Below are 14,286 nucleotides of genomic sequence, written 5' to 3' on the forward strand. Positions count from 1 at the left end.
GTAATCAACTACCCTACAGTGTTATGTGTTACATAGGTTAAGCGTGTAGCATATATTTTGACTTTGGATATTTTCATCCTACACTGTACTAGTCCCCGGATCCTTTCTACAACTACTTAAACCAAGAATGGTAACCTGACCCTCATTGAACTAATGGGTTCCTAGGGAATCTGGATTTCAGCACTGAGACTGAGTCACCTCTATAACTCAGAAACCAAAGCCCCTTTGCTGGCCAAAGTTTGGGGGGGGAAATGTAAGTAACAGAGAAAATTATTAGGAAAAAAGCAAAACAGCGGACGCTGGTGGGTCACACCTGTAATCCTAGCTACTAAGGAGGCTGAGATCTGAGAATCACTGTTCAAAGCCAGCCCCGGCAGGAAAGTCCATGAGATTCTTATCTCCAAAAAACCACTAGAAAACCAGTTGTGGCATTGTGGCTCAAGCAGTAGAGTGCTCACCTTAAACTGAAGAGCACGAGGACAGCGCCCACGCCCAGAGTTCAAACCCCAAGACTGACCAAAAAAAAAAAAGCAAGGGGCTGGGAAGGTGGCTCACTGGTAGAGCGGTTCGATTCCTCAGCACCACATAAGCAAAAAGAAAAAAGCCGGAAGTGACGCTGTGGTTCAAGTGGTAGAGCACTAGACTTGAGCTGAAGAGCTTAGGAACAGCACCCAGGCCCAGAGTTCAGGCCCCAGGACTGGACACACACACATACACAAAAAAAAGCAAAACAAATTGAAAAGATATGTTATTCTATATAACAGGGTAGATTCCATTCCCAATTTTCTTATTTTAAGTATAGTTTTAAGGCAAACTGACTTTTTCTATTCTTAGTTGTCCCCAAGATTCCTATATCCTTGAACCAGTCACCCCTTTTCTGTGCTGACTTCAGCAATAAAGGACCTGGAAATGATAGCTGTTTGTTGTCTCTGAACTTCAGAACTCTGGCCGAGCCTTCCAGATTAGAGTGGATGGAAGTCTAGTAAAAATCTACTGAAGGAAATAAGAACATTTTTTCTTTATCCATACTAGTTCATGACTGAGGCCCCTAAACCAAAGATTAGCAATAGAAAATAGAGATTTATTTAATGTTACTTTTCAATATATAGGAAACTTCCTAAGAAACCAAGATCCAAATAGTTAAACCATGTATTTTTATGCTAGGTTTAGTGAAGAGTAGATAATCACGGAAAGATACAAATGAGCAAAGAATATGATCTAACACTCATAAATGAGAGAAGGATTTAGCAAGAACTTCTGGTTATCTCTGACCTGTGGCTTCCATGGGTCAGTGGATGCTCCTTTGCTACAAGTAGAAAGAGGGCACCTTTCACATAAAGGTTTTATAAGCTCCTTAGGGATGAGAAAATTCTAAGTAGCTTTCATGGCCTTCAGAGGACAAGGAAAGTTGATTCTGCTACATTTTTAGTGCTGTGATGCCTAGCATGTTCTGAACCTTTTTACCAACCATAAGAAAAGGATAGATTTAGCATATAGGCAACATTGAAGATACAGATTTGTACACATCTTGAAAGTGGGAGAAACCAGAAATTCTTGAGATTTTTTTTTAATTTCTTGGGCCAGTACTTTGTTTTATTGTTGCTTTATTATTATTATTTTTGCAGTGCTAGAATCTTTTGGGTGCTAAGCAAATGCTTTCCACTTAACTATACCCCTAGACCTTGAGCCAATAAAATGTCAAAATATTTGAAATTCACAAAGTTAACAAGTTTTCTTGGAGCAAGTAAAGATGTTAGGGGAAATATCTACAATCAATTTTAATTTCCTTTTCAATAAGCATTTTTTCACTTTATAGATTAGGGAAAACAATCTTAAAGTCTTCCAAGTAGAATGAGTATTCTCTGTGAAAAGCTAATTATGTTGCCCTTATTCTTCTAATTTTACCACTTCTTCCTCTTATTATATCAGAACACACTTGTCAATGTGACCATTGACTATAAGTCATACTTATTATCCCAGCACTTGAAGACAGAGACAGGAGAATCAAAAGTTCTGCCAGGGTTACATAATAAGAGTCTGTCTCCAAAATAACAACAACAAAAAATCCACTATATTTCTTCAACTACTTTCAGACTAAGGGTATTTTATAGTTTGAATGTTGAGTGTTCTGTAATGGCTCATGTGTGAAAAGCTTGATCCTCACCCTATGGTGCTAAAAAGATGTGGTAGAACATTTAACTGGGGGGGCCTTGTGGGAAGATTTAAGTTATTGGAGTCATGCCTTTGATAGGGGGTTGTGCTACCCTAGCCTCCTCAACTTTTCTCTGTTTCATTCCTGACATGAATTGAATAGGCTGTCACTACAGGACTAAAAGCAATGAGACCAACAGACCATGGACCAAAACCCCTAAAACTAAACTAAAATAAACTTGTCTTGCTTAGTTCATTATCTAGGTATGTTTTAGTCACAGAAGGCTAACAAACTTTTGTTGAGGCTTTGGCAATCTTGGACCCTTACTTAGGTAATGGCAAGAATTATAGCAATGGAATGAGAATAGTAAAGCAAAGATGTGAGAAAGACTGTCAATCTGCAAAATCATGGGAGCCACCTGCTTTGGCTAACTCTGAATTTCCTTTATAATAAAGAAAAATCAGTTTCTGTTTTATTTCAAGGAGACCTGCCAACAGAGCCTGGCGGTAGATGAGGAGTCGCTACCTACCTTCAACCGTATTGTAGTCCCATGTTGGTCGGATCTCAGGAAAATAGGCAGCGATCAGGGCAGGATCCGTGAGGGGCGCTCCTGTGGGGCCAGGGATATGTTTCCAGGCTGCCTCTTGGATACGGAGAACTACAGATCAATCTCCTTGATGAACACAGATGCATAGATCCTTAACAAAATTCTAGCTAACAATCCAGAAACACAAAAAAAAATCATACACTACGACCAGGTAGGGTTCATCCCAGAGATACATATATAAATCAATAAATGTAATCCAACACATCAACAGATCCAAGGTCAATGATTATCTCCACTGATGCAGAAAAGGCTTTTGATAAGATACAACATGCTGGGGCTGGAAAGGTGGCTCAGTGGTAGAGCACTTGCCTTGCATGCATGAGGCTCTGGGTTCGATTCCTCAGCACCACATAAGCCGGAACAAAAAAAACTGGAAGTGGCACTGTGGCTCAAGTGGTAGAGCACTAGCCTTGAGCTGAAGAGCTGAGGGACAGCGCCCAGGCCCAGAGTTCAGGCCCCACGACTGGACCCAAAAAAAGGGGGGAGGGGGGCTCAGAAGGTGGCTCAGTGGTAGAGTGCTTGCCTTGCATGCATGAGGCCCTGGGTTCGATTCCTCAGCACCACATAAGCAAAAAGAAAAAAATGGAAGTGGCACTGTGGCTCAAGTGGTAGAGCACTTGCCTTGAGCTGAAGAGTTGAGGGACAGCGCCCAGGCCCAGAGTTCAGGCCCCACGACCTGACCCCCCCCCAAAAAAAGATACAACGTCCTTCATGTTAAAAGCTCTGGAGAAAATAGGAATAGAAGGAACATTCCTTAAAACAATAAAAGCCATATATGACAGACCAATAGCCAATATTATACTAATGGGGAAAAACTACAAACAATTCTCCTAAAATCAGGAACAAGGCAAGGATGCCCACTGTCTCCACTTCTCTTCAATATAGTCCTGGAGCCCTTAGTCAGGGCAATAAGGCAAGAAAAAGACATTAAAGGGATCTGCATAGGGAAGGAAGAAGTTAAACTATCCCTTTTTGCAGATGGCATGATACTATACCTTCATGATCCTAAAAACTCCATCCCCAAACTCTTAAAAATTATAAACCACTTCGGCAAAGTAGCAGGATACAAAATCAACCCACAAAAATCAGTCGCCTTCCTGTACACTGACAATGTACAAGCAGAGAGGGAAATAAAGGAAGCAACCTCATTTACAATAACCCCCCCAAAAGTAAAATATTTAGGAATTAACCTAACCAAAGATGTAAAAGAACTATTTAATGAAAACTATTAAAAACATAAATTATAGAAAACACCAGGGAATGGAAAGACTTCCCATGTTCTTGGATAGGCAGACAATATAGTGAAAATGGCAATACTGCCAAAATTAATATACAAATTCAATTCCTATTAAAATCCCAATGATGTATATTTCTGAAATACAGAAAACAGTCCAAAAATTCATATGGAACAACAAAAGACAGAATAGCCAAAACAATTCTAGGCAAAAAGACAACATGGGAGGGATCTCGATGCCAGACTTCAAACTCTACTATAGAACCATAATAACAAAGACAGCATGGTATTGCACAAAAACAGACCCAGCAATCAATGGAATAGAAAAGAAGATCCAGAAATAAAACCACACACCTACTGTCAACTGATATTTGACAAAGGAGCCAAAGACATACAGTGGAAGAAACACAGCCTCTTCAACCACTGATGTTGGGAAAACTGGGAGTCCATGTGCAGAAAACTAAAAGTGGACCCCAGCTTATCACCATGCACCAACATCAACTCAAAATGGATTAAAGACCTTAACATCAAACTTGAATCTCTGAAATACTGCAGGACAGAGTAGAAGAGACACTTGAACTTGACAGAGTAGGAGAGACACAGGCAGGAATTTCCTGAACAGAGTCCCAGGGTCACAACAAATTGGAGAGACTCAACTAATGGGACTACCTTGAAATAAAGTTTCTACACAGCTAAAGTTATAGCAACCAAGCTAGAAAGACAACCAACTAACTGGCAAAAAATATTTACCAACAATATATCAGACAAGGGGTTAATATCCAGTATATACAGGGAACTCAAGAAATTAATCCCTCCCAAATGTAACAAACTAATTACTAAATGGGCAAGGGAACTAAAGAGAGACTTGTCAGAAGAAGAGATAAAAAATGGCAAAGAAACACATGAGGAAATGTTCACCATCCTTGGTTGTAAAGGAAATGCAAATAAAGACAACCCTGAGATACCACCTTACCCCAATCAGAATGGCCCACATCCTATAGTCAGCCAAGGATAAATGCTGGAGGGGATCCAAAGAAAGAGGAATCCTATTAAACTTCTGGTGAGAATGTACACTTATACAACCACTTTGAAAAGAAGTCTGGAGGGTCCTCAGAAAGCTAAATATTGACCTCCCTTATAACCCATCCATACCACTTCTAGGCATCTACCCTGAACAACAGGAACCAATATACAAGGACACATGCACCTCCGTGTTTATTGCAGCACTGTTCACAATAGCCAGGATATAGAAACAACCCAGATGTCCCACCACAGATGAATGGATCAAAAAATTGTGGTATTTATACACAATGGAATGTTATACAGCCATTAGAAAGGACAAAATAATGGCTTTTGCAGGGAAATGAATGGAGCTAGAAGAAAATCATGTTGAGCGAGGTAAGCCAAGAGCAAAGAGACAAATGGCACATGGTCTCCCTGATAAGTGGATGTTAAATCCAAAACTTAAGGTGATACAACAAAATTAACAAGGCTTAAGAAACAAAGGACTTCCATTCATCTGGTCGAATCACTACTAAATAACCCATGCTGCTGATCATATATATGGTATGTATGTGCAAACTGGAGGGAAACCAGGAGGAGGACACAGAACTAGAGGGAATCAGGGAAAAACATAAAACAGCAGGACCCATCAGCTGCACTGGACATTGACCAAAATGAACTAAGCAACTCAATGGCAGCGATGGGAGGGAGGGAACAAGTGGGAAAGAGAGAACAGCTGATGCTGTACATATCACCCAATATGGAAGAAATAACTGTATTGCAAAGCTCATAGAACTCATAAATGTTATAGACCACGATAGACAATTTGCCCTATGAAAGTTGGAATGTGTTGTGACTTTAACTAGGCATCACTATCCCACAATACTGTGAAATTTGGGGAGTTATGTAATCACTTAATCACAATAAAGAATTTGAAAAAAAGAAAAGAAAAAAATATATATTTGTGCCTGGTGCTGATGTCTCACACCTGTAATCCTAGCTACTCAGGAGGCTGAGATCTGAAGACTGAGGTTCAAAGTCAGCCCAGGCAGGAAAGTCTGTGAGACTCTTATCTACAATTAACCACAAGAAAACCAGAAGTGGAGCTGTGGCTCAAAGTCCTAGAGCACTAGCCTTGAGCAAAAAAGGCTCAGGGATAGAACGTACGTTCTGAATTCAAGCCCCATAACTGAGAAAAAAGGTTTTATATGGGAGGGGAGAATGATGGAATGGGTGATGATCAAGATGATGACACTAATAAAGACCTACATAAATGGACACCCTGAACTGAAACCTCTTTGTACTACTTAACAATAATAAAAAATAAGTATATTTGGACTGTATTTGATGCTGGTATTATTTGTGGAGGGGAAGGGAAAAAACAAATCGTTTAAATAGGGATACAGGTGGACCCATTGCAACAATGAGATGTACAAGTTGTTATGTCGAAAAATGAAAATTACAACTTTGGTGGGGGGCAAGGGAGGGAGGATCGGGTAGGAGTGGGGGATGGGAAGGGATGGAAGGGAAAACAAAGGAGGAGGCAGCAATGCTTGATAAGAAATGTATTCATTATCTTACCCATGTAATTGTAACCCCTCTGTATAGTATTTTCACAATTTAAAAAAAAAAAAAAAGAAGAGCATTAAGCAAGTTTTAGCCCAACTTGTTTTTGGTCAGTAAAAAAAAAAAAAAATAAGGGGCTGGGAAGGTAGCTCAGTGGTAGAGTGCTTGCCTTGCCTGCATGAGACCCTAGTTTGATTCCTCAGCACCACATAAGCAGAAAAAGCCAGAAATGGTGTTATGGCTCAAGTAGTAGAGCTGAAGGACAGCGCCCAAGCCCAGAGTTCAGGCCCCACAACCAACAAAAAAAATTAATAATAATAATAAAATAAAATAATAAAAAAGCATTCTTATTTTGGGCATCCATCCTGCCAATTGTGGTGTATTGTAACTAATATAGCACATTTTTATTGCTTGCAGAAAGCAATGTTGCATTTTTAAATGAACACATGGTTTAAAAATAGTTTTCCTCATAAGTATTTAATAATGACTCATTTAGCATGAAATTAATATTAAAGAACTGCTAAGAATAAGCATTTTAACATTCCAATTGAAAAAAAATAAATTATGCACATTTGTGACTTGATTAATTCTGGCAACCATTAACTCAAAAATAAGTAAATGTTATCCTCTTCTTGGATCTGTTTCAGATTGACCCTTTAATTGCCTAATGTTTTCCAATAGGACTAGTTAACTGCATCTCTTTTTTTAAAAGTTCTCATGCTAGATGAAGGTTTCAGCACACTAAAATTATACAATAGAAAAAAAATATTTCAAGGTAAGGGAACGGACTTCAAACATAACACCAACATGAACATACATCATGCAGTACTTTCATTCTTCAGTATCTAACATCCCTATAAGTAGTGTATTAGGGTTTTTGTTTGTTTTCCTATTGCCAAAAATACCTGACATAAACTACTTAAGATTCATTTTGGCTTTTGATTTCAGAGGTTTTAATCTGTGGTTGTTTGGCCTTATGTGCTTAGGCAAAACATCATGGCAAGCAGGAGCCTGTGTCGGAAGTTCTGGCCTCATGATAACAGGGAATAAAAGTGGAGATCAGAGTAGGACTGAGAACCAGATATAACCTTCAAAAGAACACCAAATGACTCACACATGTCATTCTAGCTACTCAGGAGGCTGAAATCTGAAGATAAAGGTTCAAAGCCAACCCAGGCAGATAAAATCAATCTTCAACTACCAAAAAGCCAGAATTGGAGGTGTGGCTCAAGTGGTAGATTGTCAGCGTTGAGTGAAAAAGCTAAGCAATAGCATGATGTTCTAAGTTCAAGCCCCAGTACCAGCTCACATGCACACACACACACACACACACACACACACACACACACACAAGAAAGTACCTATTTCCTTCAGCTGAGGCCCTACCTTCTAAAGTTTCTACCACCTCCCAAGCTAGTGCATCAGCTGGTATCAGACATTTAATAAATGAGTCTGTGTGATTCAATTCATATTCAAATCATAACAGGCAAGCAGATGAAACTATCATTTTAATGAGCACTTATGTATCAGGCATGCTGTTAAACACTTTAACATTTTTATCACATTTGATTCAGTTTCTTTAACAATTTCATCACTCATAATAAAACATGATTTTATTTTGTACTCTAGCCAGTAAAGATATAATGTATTAAGCCAGGCTCTATGGTGGCTCAAGCCTATAATCCTAGCTATTCAGGAGGCTGAGAACTGAGGATCAAGGTTCAAAGTCAGCCTGAGATGAAAAGTCTGGAGACTTTATCTCCAATTAATCAGCAAAGAGCCAGAAATGGAGATGAGGCTTAAATGGTAAAACATAAGCCTTGACCAAAAAAAAAAAGCCAAGAAAGAGCTTTGGGCCCTGAGTTCAAGCTTCAGTGCTGGCACAAAATAATAATAATTATTTTTATAAGAGGAAATCATCCTGTGTAAAAATTTTCAGGACAGTAAGTGGTTGAGTATCATTGATAATAAGCTACTTCTCTTAGTTTAGGACTCTCAAACCCTTAAAAGTATTCTCATGTTGCTTGTCCTCTATATCTCTTTGCCTTCTGTATTTATTTCCTACTGTGGCTAGACCAAATCAGCACAAATTTAGTAATTCACAATTAAATAATTATATTCTTCATGAGTCAGAACTCCCATTGACCCCAGTAAATTCAAATCAAAATGTCAAGCAGAATTTTGATCTTTCTAGAAGCCCAAGCACATATAGTTTCCTTGTGTTTTCTAGTTCCTATAGACAGTCTGTTTTCCTTGGGTCCTGGCCTTAACCCCCAACCTCTGCTTTCTGTTGTTGTTGGTGGTGGTGGTGGTGGTGGTGGTGGTGGTGGTGGTCGTTAGTGGTTGTGAGGCTTGAACTCTGGGCTTGGACACTGTCCCTGCACGCTTCAGCCCAATACTAGCGCTCTAACACTTGAGCCACAGCACCACTTCCAGTTTTCTAGTGGTTTATTGTAGATAAAAGTCTCACAGAGTTTCCTGCCCAGGCTGGCTTTGAACTGTGATCCTCAGCCTTCTGAGTAGCTAGGATTACAGGCGTGAGCCACCAGCACCCGGCTACATAGTGCTTTTCCTATGTTGCTTCCATTGTATTGAAAATATTTTCACCATATATAACTTCTATAATACCATTTTCTTTCTGCAAAGAATGTTTTTGTAATGTTTGCTAATAGATTCTACTAACATTTGATTGATCTATATCTTAAACCAGATTTGCTTCCAATCTCTCCTCCCTGCTTAACTATCCAAGTTACTGAGCAATAATGACTAAATTTTCCCCCAGTACTAACATAAGAAGACAAAGTAAATATATGGCTTTTTATAAATCACAAAATTCAGATCTACGATAGTATTACAAGTTTCACTGGGGCTAATTTCTAAACTCCTTTGGATAGCTTAGATTTTGGTTCTGTCACTTTCAGACATATGTCTGCATTTGTTCTTTGGCTATTTTATATACATATTTCCTATCTCTCAACAAGGCCACACCCATCTTGAGACCTGAATCCTAATAATTTTCTTTTATATCTCTTAAGGCTCTAGCAAAATATTGGATCAGGGGGAGCAAGCAAAACGCCCTGCAGTTTGCATCTGGCCAACAGACTTGTTTAGATTGTTGGAGGAAAAATGCTGACCAAAAACATTAAGAAATCGGAGTATGCCATATAAAATTTTCACTTTACTTTTCCTGAAAAATTGGACAGGAGGCACCCTGCCTGGTTATGGTGAGGCCAATAGGAGTGCCTCTTCTGTAGGCAGAGAGTCTTCATCCAGCTTGATGATTTTCAAGTGGCCCGAGATTGGCACCTATGAAAATTTCAGACTCCTGTGCTAAAAACTTTATTGCTATCTTGATATTAGTCTGAACTGTCTGAAGGCATCTACATAAAATATCTTAAACTCATAAGTTATCCTGTAGGATGTTGCCAATAAAATATACTTCATAGAACACTAAATGTAATTTACTGGGAAACAGATAAATGTCCAGAAATGACCAGAGACTGCATTTTTAGTGACATCCTTGAGTGATTCAATATGTATTAAAATTTGAGAATTAGGGCTGGGAAGTTGGCTCAGTGGTAGAGCGCTTGCCTTGCATGCCTGATGCCCTGGGTTCGATTCCTCAGCACCATATAAGCAAAAAGAAAAAAAAAGCGGGAAGTGGCACTGTGGCTCAAGTGGTAGAGTGCTAGCCTTGAGCTGAAGAGCTGAGGGACAGCACTCAGGCCCAGAGTTCAGGCCCCACAACCAGACCAAAAATAAAATAAAATAAAATAAAATTTGAGAATTACTGATGTGTTTACATCAGTATACTTCTACAACTTCATGTTAAGCTCACACTTCACACAAATGGTGCAAGTTGTAGAAGTCATATTGTTCTTGTCATTTTTTATAATGTTTTAAAACCTATCTTGCATTCTGAAACTACATGCCAATGGCAATCTACAGAACATATTGACTACATTTTTCCAAGTCTTTCTGCCATTCTGAATACCCAGATTATTTTCAGTTTCTTGCCATTGCAGTGTTAGGAAACAGTGCAGTATCTTTGACCTTTCTTCAGTACTCATAAGGTAGATGATCTCCTTGGTGAGAATGAATGTGAAGGCTCAGGTAACAGGTAGCTGAGACACACCAGCACACCAATAAAGAAAGGTAAGCAATGTCTTTGTTCTCTGTGGCTGCTGTAACAATTCTGTAGGCCAGAAATCTGCAATCAGTATTACTCTGCTGAAATCAAATTATCAGTGAGGCCATTCTTGCTCTGATGATACTAGGATGGAAACTATCTTTTGTCTCTTCTAAGCTGCTAGCACTCCTTAGCTGGTGGTATCATTCCATGCTTCCAGGCTAGCATTGTCAAATCTCTCTCTGTGCCATCTTCATACCATCTTCTTTCTGCCACACCACCTCCACAATTTTATTAGAATCAATTAGTGATACAAAAGGGAGGGTCGTTTTGACATGACCATGATCAGACTCACTCCTCCTTCATTCTTTACCTTCTCCTCTCTTTCCTACATCCCAAACCAATCTCTGTTATATTTTCATACAATTACATCAATTTTGAATGAGTTTTTTTTCTTCTTTTTTTTTTCTACAAGACGGGGTCTTATTTACACCTAAGCCTCCTAAATGCTAGTATTAAAGGTATAGATCACCATGCCCAGCAAAATCAGAAAAGAATTTTGCTTTTTGCTTCTACTTCCCATCTTCATTTTTCTAATTTCTAATTCTTCCACCCTCTTTCAAAGAAAATTAAAATTTCAGCTTATACTACTTCTAAAAAAGTCATATAGCTTTGGAAACCACAAGTATGAATAATCAATCCTAAAATTTTGAATCTTACAATTCAAGATGTGGATTTCAGTTTGTGGAAATCATTCACAGAACAAAGTTAAAGTACAGCAGTTAGTTACAGTAGTTATGGGGGAAAACCTACTTGTTCTAGGAAGGTGAATCACTGATGTAATTAAGATTAAAAATATATATTTAAAGTGTTATATAGTTTTTAGCATGTAGTTATTTATAATGACCCAGGAATTATGGAATGAGTTTATATGAGGACACTGGTTATCAGATGAAACCAAATTTTGCTACATATGTACTTACTTGTGTAATATACAAGTTCCTCTCTTTAGAGGACCCTTTAATTTTTTTCCTGGTGGTTTGAGTCTTGGGCTTGCTATGTAGGTACTCTATCACATGAGCCATGACACAGCCCTAAACATTTTTAAATAGTGGGTAGAAGCATTTGACTCGCTGCACTGTTTATTGTCTACTTCATTGGGAGGCTGTTTCTCAATACTGTTAAACTTAGGTCAGTTTTCCTTTTTAAACAAATATGAAACTTGCCAATTCTCCTGACCGTGTTTATCATTTTACGATTTCTATTAAGATACTAGAAAATATTTGTTTATCTTTACTTTTTATATTTTGTATCATAAAAACACTTTTAGGGCTAGATACCAGTGGTTCACTTCTGTAAACTACCAGCAGAGGCTGAGATATGAGGACAGAGGTTCAAAACCATACTGTGCACAAAAGGCTGCCTTTTATCTCCAATTAACCAGCAAAAAAGACTTCAGGTATGGCTCAAGTGGTAGAGCACCAACTGAGAGTAAAAGAGCCAAGCAAGAGTACAAGATCTGAGCTGGGTGCCAGTGGCTCAGGCCTGTAATCCTAGCTACTTAGGAGGCTGAAATCTGAGAATTGCAGTTAAAAGCCAGTCCAGGCAGGAAAGTCCGTGAATCTCTTATCACCAATAAACCACCAGAAAACTAGAAGTGGCACTGTGGCTCCAGTGGTAGAGTGCTCACCTTGAGCTGAAGAACTGAGGGACAGCGCCCAGGCCAAGTTCAAGCTCCCTGGTACACACACACACACACACACACACACACACACACACCAAAAACAAAAGTAGCTCAGTGGTAAATCATTTTCCAAGCATGTACAGAATCCTGACACACACACACACACACACACACACACACACACACACACACACACACACCAAAAACAAAAGTAGCTCAGTGGTAAATCATTTTCCGAGCATGTACAGAAACCTGAGTTTAATCCCCAGCACACACAAAAATAAAAGTTCTACAAGACTTTCTTTCTATTTTCAAATATGAAGTATCAAAAGTTTTTTCAAGTCACCTTTTTTCACTTCTCTGTATTCGAATCAGTGCCCCCTACTGGGGGCTGAAGGAAGAACGAACAGATGAGTTCACCAGGTTAATGCTATGCTCAGGATGATTCTAGAAGCAACCCTCCCCAATTCATAAGCATAACTATGTTCTTTAAAATTTTAGGCATTTGCAAATGAAATACTTTCCTATTTACATAGTGATTTCCAGAGTAGTCTATTCCCTTCCAAACCTGGTCTTAATCATTGTGATAACTGAATTGATAATATAACATGGATTGGAAATCTGAAACTGGTTAGTGGTTATACATCTTTTCCATGAGAGGCAGTCCCAAGTTGCCTAAATGAAATTGAGGTCCCATTTTAACCAGTAGATGGGTACAGTGGTGTATGTCTGTCACCCCGGATACATGGGAAGCTGACATTAGGAGGATAATGGGTTCCAGACTAGCCCTGGGGAAAAAAGTTCATGAAACCCCACCTCAACAGAAAAAGCTGAGTGTAGTGGCATATAGCTATTATCCTAGCTACAGCAGAAAACATATATAGGCTTATTGTGGTCTCAGACAAAAAGTGGAATCCTATTGCAAAAGGAATAGAGGTATGATTCAAGTAGTAGGGTATCTACCTAATAAGTATAAAGCCCTGAGTTCAAACCCCAGTATTGCAAAAAAAAAAAAAAAAAGATTCTCAACATCATTAGTAGTTGGAAAATGAAAATAAGAATCACCATGAGATTATTTATGCCCTTTTTGATGGTATTACTTTTTTTGGGGGGGGGTCCAGTTGTGGGGCCTGAACTCTAGGCCTGGGCGCTGTCCCTCAGCTCTTGAGTTCAAGGCTAGTGCTCTACCACTTGAGCCACAGCGCCACTTTCTTTTTGCTTATGTGGTGCTGAGGAATCAAACCCAGGGCCTCAGGCATGCAAGGCAAGCGCTCTACCACTGAGCCACCTTCCCAGCCCCAGCTATTACTTTTAATAATAGCAAGTTCTTTGTAGAGCACTGCTGGAGTTATGAAATGTCTAGTCATTTTGGAGAAACAGTTTGGTAATTCCTCAAAATGTTAAACATAGAATTACCAATAGAAGGAGCAACCACACCCCTATGTATATATGTAACACAATTGAAGACATATGTCCAGTCAAGCACAATGGTGCATGCCTATAACCTAGTACTTGGAAGGCTGAAGTAAAGAGATCACAGTTCCAAACCCACTTGGGTTACATAGACCCTGTCTCAAAAATAAGTAAATAAATAACTAAATAACCAGAACCCCAAAAACCAAACAATTTTTTTAAAGCAACAAAAGGGGCTGGGAAGGTGGCTCAGTGGTAGAGCACTTGCCTCACATGCATGAGGCCCTGGGTTCAATTCCTCATCACTACATAAGCAGAAAAAGCCGGAAGTGGCACTGTGGCTCAAGTGGTAGCACGCTAGCCTTGAGCTGAAGAGCTGAGGGACAGTGCCCAGGCCCAGAGTGCAGGCCCCACGACCGACAAAAAAAACCAACCAACCAAAAAAAAAAAAAAAGGCAACAAAAAAACAGTGAACCAGGCACTGGTGGCTCATGTCTGT

The sequence above is a fragment of the Dipodomys ordii genome, unplaced genomic scaffold, assembly GCF_000151885.1.
Source record: "Dipodomys ordii isolate 6190 unplaced genomic scaffold, Dord_2.0 Scaffold201, whole genome shotgun sequence".
NCBI classification, from domain to species: Eukaryota; Metazoa; Chordata; class Mammalia; order Rodentia; family Heteromyidae; genus Dipodomys; species Dipodomys ordii.